We start from the raw sequence: 6,411 nt of genomic DNA, 5'->3' as shown, positions 1-6,411 counted from the left end.
GTTCATGGATTGGAATAGTTAATATTGTTAAAATGGTAATATTCCCCAAAGCAATCTTCAGAGTGAGTATAATCCCTATCAAAATCTCAATAGCCTTTTTGACAGAAATAAAAAAGCTAGTCATAAAATTCATATGGAATTACAAGGGTCCCTGAATGGTCAAAATAATCTTGAAAAAGAACAAAGTTGGAGGACTCATACTTCCTGATCTTAAAACTTACAAAGCTGTAGTAATCAAAACAGTGTGGTACTGGCATGAGGATAAACATATAGATCTATGAAATCAAATTGAGTCTAGAAATAAACCCTTATATCTACAAATCAATGGATTTTCTATAAGAGTAACAAGACCATTCAATAGGAAAAAAATAGTCTCTTCAACAAATGGTGCTTGGACAACTAGACAGCCACATGCAAAAGAATGAAGTTGCACTCTTAATTCACACCATCTACAAAAATTAATTCAAAATGACTCAAAGACTGAAATATAAGAGCTGTAAAACTATAAAATTCTCTGAAGAAAACAGGATTGTGATGGTTAATTTCATGTCAACTTGGCTAAGCTATGTGCCCAGTTGTTTGTTCAAAAGCTAGTCTAGGTGTTGTGAAAGTAGTTTTCAGATGTGCTTAACATTTAGAATTAGTACGCATTAAAGCAGATTAATATCCATTATGTGGGTGGGCATCATCCAGTCAGTTGAAGCCCTTAAGAGCAGTGACTGAGGTTTCCTGAAGAGGAAGGAATTCTGCCTCAAGACTGCAATGGGAAATCCTTGCCTGAGTTTCTAGCCTGGCCTACACTGATTTTGGACTCAAGACTGCAACATCAACTCTTATCTGAGTTTCTGGTATGCCCTAAGGATTTCTGATTTGTTAAGCCCTGACAATTTTGTGAGTCAATTTCTTAAAATCTCTCTCTCTCTCTCATATATGTGTTTGTTATAATAAAGAATAATCTGGTTTTGTCCCAGGTTCCTGGCATAAAACATCAAAAACCTTTAGAATTTTGGGTTAGGGGTGTCTCTCATTCCAATGAGGTGAAAAAGAGGAATTACTTCTCCTTCTATGATAGGAGGCAGGAAAGACATTGATCCTAAAATCTAATAAGGACAATATTAGAAAGAAAAATTATAATCCAATCTCTTTCATGGACATAGGTACAAAAGTCCTAAACAAAATATCGCAAAGTGAATCCAATAATATATGAAAAGCATCCACCAGGCACAGTGGCCCACACCTGCAATCCCAGCGCTTTGGGAGACCAAGGCAGATGGATCACTTGAGGTCAGGAGTTCGAGACCAACCTGTCCAACAGGTGTGGTGGCAGGCACCTGTAGTCCCAGCTTCTAGGAAGGCTGAGTCAGAAGAATCACTTGGACCCGGGAGGCAGAGGTTGCAGTGAGCTAAGATTGTACCACTGCACTGCACTGCAGCCTGAGCAACAGAATGACTTCATCTCAAAAAAAAAAAAAGAAAGAAAAGAAAAGCGTCATGAACATCATCATGAACATGTTACATTTATTCCAAGAATTCACAGTTATTTTATTTTCAAAATTCAGTGTCATTCAGCACATTGATAGAATAAACAAGAAAACCTTATAACCATCTCACATAGAGACATGAAAATCACTTGATAAAATTTATCACCCGGCCAGGTGCAGTGGCTCATGCTTGTAATCTCAGCACTTTGGGATGTCAAGGAGGGCAGATTGCCTGAGGTCAGGAGCTTGAGACCAGCCTAGCCCAAATGGTGAAACCCCATCTCTACTGAAATACTAAAATTAGCCAGGCCTGGTGGTGCTTGCCTGAACTCCCAGATACTCAGGAGGATGAGGCACAAGAATCGCTTGAACCCAGGAGGCAGAGGTTGCAGTGAGCCGAGATCACATCACTGTACTCCAGCCCAGGCAACAGAGTGAGACTCTGCCTAAAAAAAAAAAAAAAGTTAACACCCATTCATACTAAAACTATTTGAAGACTGGAAATAAAAGGGAACTTCCTTAGTTTGGTAGAGTATTTGTAAAAACCACATAGCAAACATTACACATAAATGGTAAATTTTTGAAAACTTTCCTCTACATAAAAAAAAAATAAGAATCCTATATCACTTCAATTGAACATTGTACAGGAAGTCCTAATGAATGCAATAAAACAAACAAAAAAGGTATAAGAATCAGAAAGGAAGAAATAAAACTATTATTTACAAATAATATAATTATGTAGAATATCCAAAGACATCTACAGATAGATAATTAGAATTGATAAGCAAATTTAGCAAAGTCTCTAGGTAGAAAGTCAATATAGAAAAATCTATTGTGTTTTCAAGAATCATGATCATTTAGAAAATGACATTTAGTCTGGATATGGTGGCCCATGCCTGTAATCCCAGCACTTTGAAAGGCCAAGGTGGGAGGATTGCTTGAGGCCAGAAATTTAAGACCAGTCAGGGCAATATAGTGAGATCCCCAACTCTACAAAAAAAGTTTTATTCATTTTATTTACTTTTTATTTTTTGAGACAGTGTATTGCTCCGTTGCCCAGGTTGGAGTGCAGTGGCGTGATCTCAGCTCACTGCAACCTCTGCCTCCCGGGTTCAAGCGATTCTCCTGGCTCAGCCTCCCAAGTAGCTGGGATTACAGGCACATGCCACCACGCCTGGCTAATTTTTTGTATTTTTAGTAGAGACAGGGTTTCACCATGTTGGCCAGGCTGGTCTCAAACTCCTGACATCAAGTGATCCACCTGCTTTGGCCTCCCAAAGTGCTGGGATTACAGGTGTGAGCCACTGTGCCCAGCCCCATTTCTTCAACACATAAATGGATAAAATAAAAGAAAGGAATGAAGATGGAGAATTTACAGATTAGAAGACAGTTAGGAGGCACACAAATTCATTTAAATCTGTGATCCTTAATCAAACAAACAGACTGTAAATAATAATTTATATCATTTAGGAGACAATTAGATTTTTTTTTTTTTTGAAACAAGGTCTTGCTTCGTCACCCAAGCTAGAGTGCTGTGGGGCAGTCTTGGCTCACTGCAACCTCTTCCCTCCAGGCTCAAGTGATCCTCCCACCTTAGCCTCCCAAGTAGCTGGGATCACAGGCACACACCGTCACTCCCAGGTAATTTTTTTAATTGTTAGTAGAGACAGGGTTTCACCATGTTGCACAGGCTAATCTCCAATTCCTGAGCTCAAGCAATTCTCCTGCCTTGGTCTTCCAAAGTGCTGGGATTACATTTGTGAGCCACCACACCCAGCCGATAATTGGAATTTGAACGCTGAAGCATATTTGATGGTATTACAAATTACTGTTAAATTTTTTGGCATGATAATGGTATTGTGTTTAACTATTTTTTTTCATTGCTAACTAAAATAATCAGTTTAGAGAGGAACTATTTTTTTTTTTGAGATGGAATTTCAAACAAAAAAAAAACAAACAGAAGAAAAAAGAAACAACAACAACATCAAAAAAACAAAACAAAACAAAAAAAAGATGGAGTCTCATTCTCTCATCAGGCTGGAGTGCAGTGGTGCAATCATGGCTCACTGCAACCTTTTTCATACTGTATGATTCTATTTTTGCAGTGTTCAAGAACAGGCAGAAATGATGGCCAACAAATATATGAAAAAAAGCTTGTCATTATTGGTCGTTAGAGAAATGCAAATAAAAACCACAATGAGATACCATCTCATGCCAGTTAGAATGGTGATCATTAAGAAGTCAGGAAACAACAGATGCTGGAGAGGTTGTGGAGAAACAGGAATGCTTTTACACTGTTGGTGGGAGTGTAAATTGGTTCAACCATTGTGGAAGACAGTGTGGCAATTCCTCAAGGATCTAGAACCAGAAATACTACTTGACTCAGCAATCCCATTACTAGGTATATACCCAAAGGATTATACATCATTCTGCTATAAAGACACATGCACATGTATGTTTATTGCAGCAGTGTTCACAATAGCAAAGACTTGGAACCAACTCAAATGCCCATCAATGATAGACTGGATAAAGAAAATGTGGTACATATACACCATGGAATACAATGTAATCATAAAAAAGGATGAGTTCATGTCCTTTGCAGAGACAGGGATGAAGCTGGAAACCATCATTCTCAGCAAACTGACACAAGAACAGAAAGCAAAACACCACATGTTCTCACTCATAAGTGGGAGTTGAACAATGAGAACACATAGACATAGGGAGGGGAACATCACACACCACACTGCAGCCTGTCCGGGGGTGTAGGGGCTAGGGGAGGGACAGCATTAGGAGAAATACCTAATGTAAATGGCGGGTTGATGGGTGTAGCAAACCACCATGGCATGTGTACACCTATGTAAGAAACCTGCAGGTTCTGCACATGTATCTCAGAACTTAAAGTATAATAATAATAAAAGAAAAAAAAGAATCCCTCACAATGCTGCCACATTGGAGATAACATTTAGGCGTGAGTTTTGAAAGGAAAAAATATTCAAAGCGTAGAACATTTATTGCTATAAATTTCCCTTTTAACTGTTTTTGCCACATTCCATGAGTTTTGGTATGTTGTTTTTTACACTTTTATTTGTTGTAAGATATTTTTAAATTTAACTTTTAACTTCTTTAGAAAAAAAAAGAATAGGCAAAACTAATCTATGATGATAGAAATCAGAATAGAGTTTGTGTCTGAGCAGAGAGGAGGGCAGAGACTAGAAAAAACATGAGGGTCGTTTCCATTCAGGGCTATGGCTAAGGCATATCTTGATCAGGGTTTTAGTTACATGGGTATATAAATTTATCAAAATTCATCACCCTATACACTTAAGATCTGTGCATTTTTTGGTATTCTTTGTACCTTAATAAAAATGTGTTTGTTAACAAAAAAGTTTTTTGTTACATAAATACGTAGTAAAAATTTTTATTAGCTGTTTTATGAGGCAGAGTGACTTCCTGAGTAATTTACACTATACTTTTATTGCTGCATCTTTCTGAGAAAGAAAGTAGATTCATGCTTCCCTGTACCAAAAAGATAGCTAGGCCTTTGTCCATAGGGTCTTGGAACTCTTAATGCACAGCAGGGAGTGAGTGTTTCAGGGCTGAAACAATTGTCAGGAACCTAAAAAGTAACCCTCAAATAAGTCTAGATCTGCAAAAATTTTAAGCTGAAGTGTCCCAGAGGGTTGAGACAGGAAGGAAGCTGGCTCCCTGAAATGCCAGCAGTCCTGAAGCCTCAGGTGCGCTGGGTAGGAGGACCCTGGGTAGGGGGTCCCTGAGCCCTTCTGGTGTTAAGAGCCCAGATACAGCAGTTTAGGGACCTTAGCAAAGACCCTGGAGACCGAACTTGGCAGAGAGGGGTTGAGACACAGTTTTTGCCTTCAGACGGCTAAGAAGAAAAGCAAGAGCTATCTCTGCGGCTTATCCCACTTCTACTCTGGATAAACTGCAGAAACTCTGGGATTCTTACACAACACAAAGGTTGGACTTTTTTTTTTGCCAACCTAGGTAAAGGGAGGCTTAAGCCAGAGTATGTTTGATACAGACAAAAAACAAAAACAGAACCTTTGCCATTTCTCATGCCCAGTTGTGAAAATTGTCATACCTAATATACTTAATGTCCATTAAATGTTACAGAAGAAAAAGTGGACATTTGTCTTTTACTCAAGATGGTGTTAAAATAACTTTCCATTTATAAAAAGTTACTGTTTTAAGATAAAATTTATCTAAAGTTTTATGAAAAATGGACAAAATGCTTTTAAAGTTGCTAAGGAGGTTGACAGAATTATGAGAGTGAAAGAAGTTTGAGAGCCAGAAAAGCTCTGAAAACGCTGCTGCGGGCAATGGCGTACAGAGAACTTTTGTGTGCTTACTTTTAGCAGAGCGACACAATTCGCTTTGGGGGTTTTGCTTGTGCTGTGTTTGTTTGTTTGTGACAGTGTCTTGCTTTGTCATCCAGGCCGGAGTGCAGTGCAGTGGCACCATCCTGGCTCACTGCAGCCTCCACCTCCCAGGTTCAGGTCATTCTCCTGCCTCAGCCTCCAGAGTAGCTAGGACTACAGGTACGTGCCACCATACCCAGCTAATTTTTGTATTTTCAGTAGAGACAGGGTGGTCTCAAACTCCTGATCTCAGGTGATCTGCCCATCTTAACCTCCCAAAGTGCTGGGATTACAGGCGTGAGCCACTGTGCCCAGCCAGAAACTGGATTTTAAATTTTATTTAATTTTAATTAATTTAGGAATCGCCACACTGTCTTCCACAATGGTTGAACTAATTTACACTCCCACCAACAGTGTAAAAGTGTTCCTACTTCTCCACATCCTCTCCAGCATCTGCTGTCTCCAGATTTTTTAATGTTTGCCATTCTTACCGGCGTGAGATGGTATCTCAATGTAGTTTTGATTTGCATTTCTCTTATGACCAGTGATGATGA

Source organism: Cebus imitator, unplaced genomic scaffold, assembly GCF_001604975.1.
Source record: "Cebus imitator isolate Cc_AM_T3 unplaced genomic scaffold, Cebus_imitator-1.0 Scaffold88, whole genome shotgun sequence".
Classification (NCBI taxonomy): domain Eukaryota; kingdom Metazoa; phylum Chordata; class Mammalia; order Primates; family Cebidae; genus Cebus; species Cebus imitator.
Note: the sequence above shows the minus strand (reverse complement) of the source record.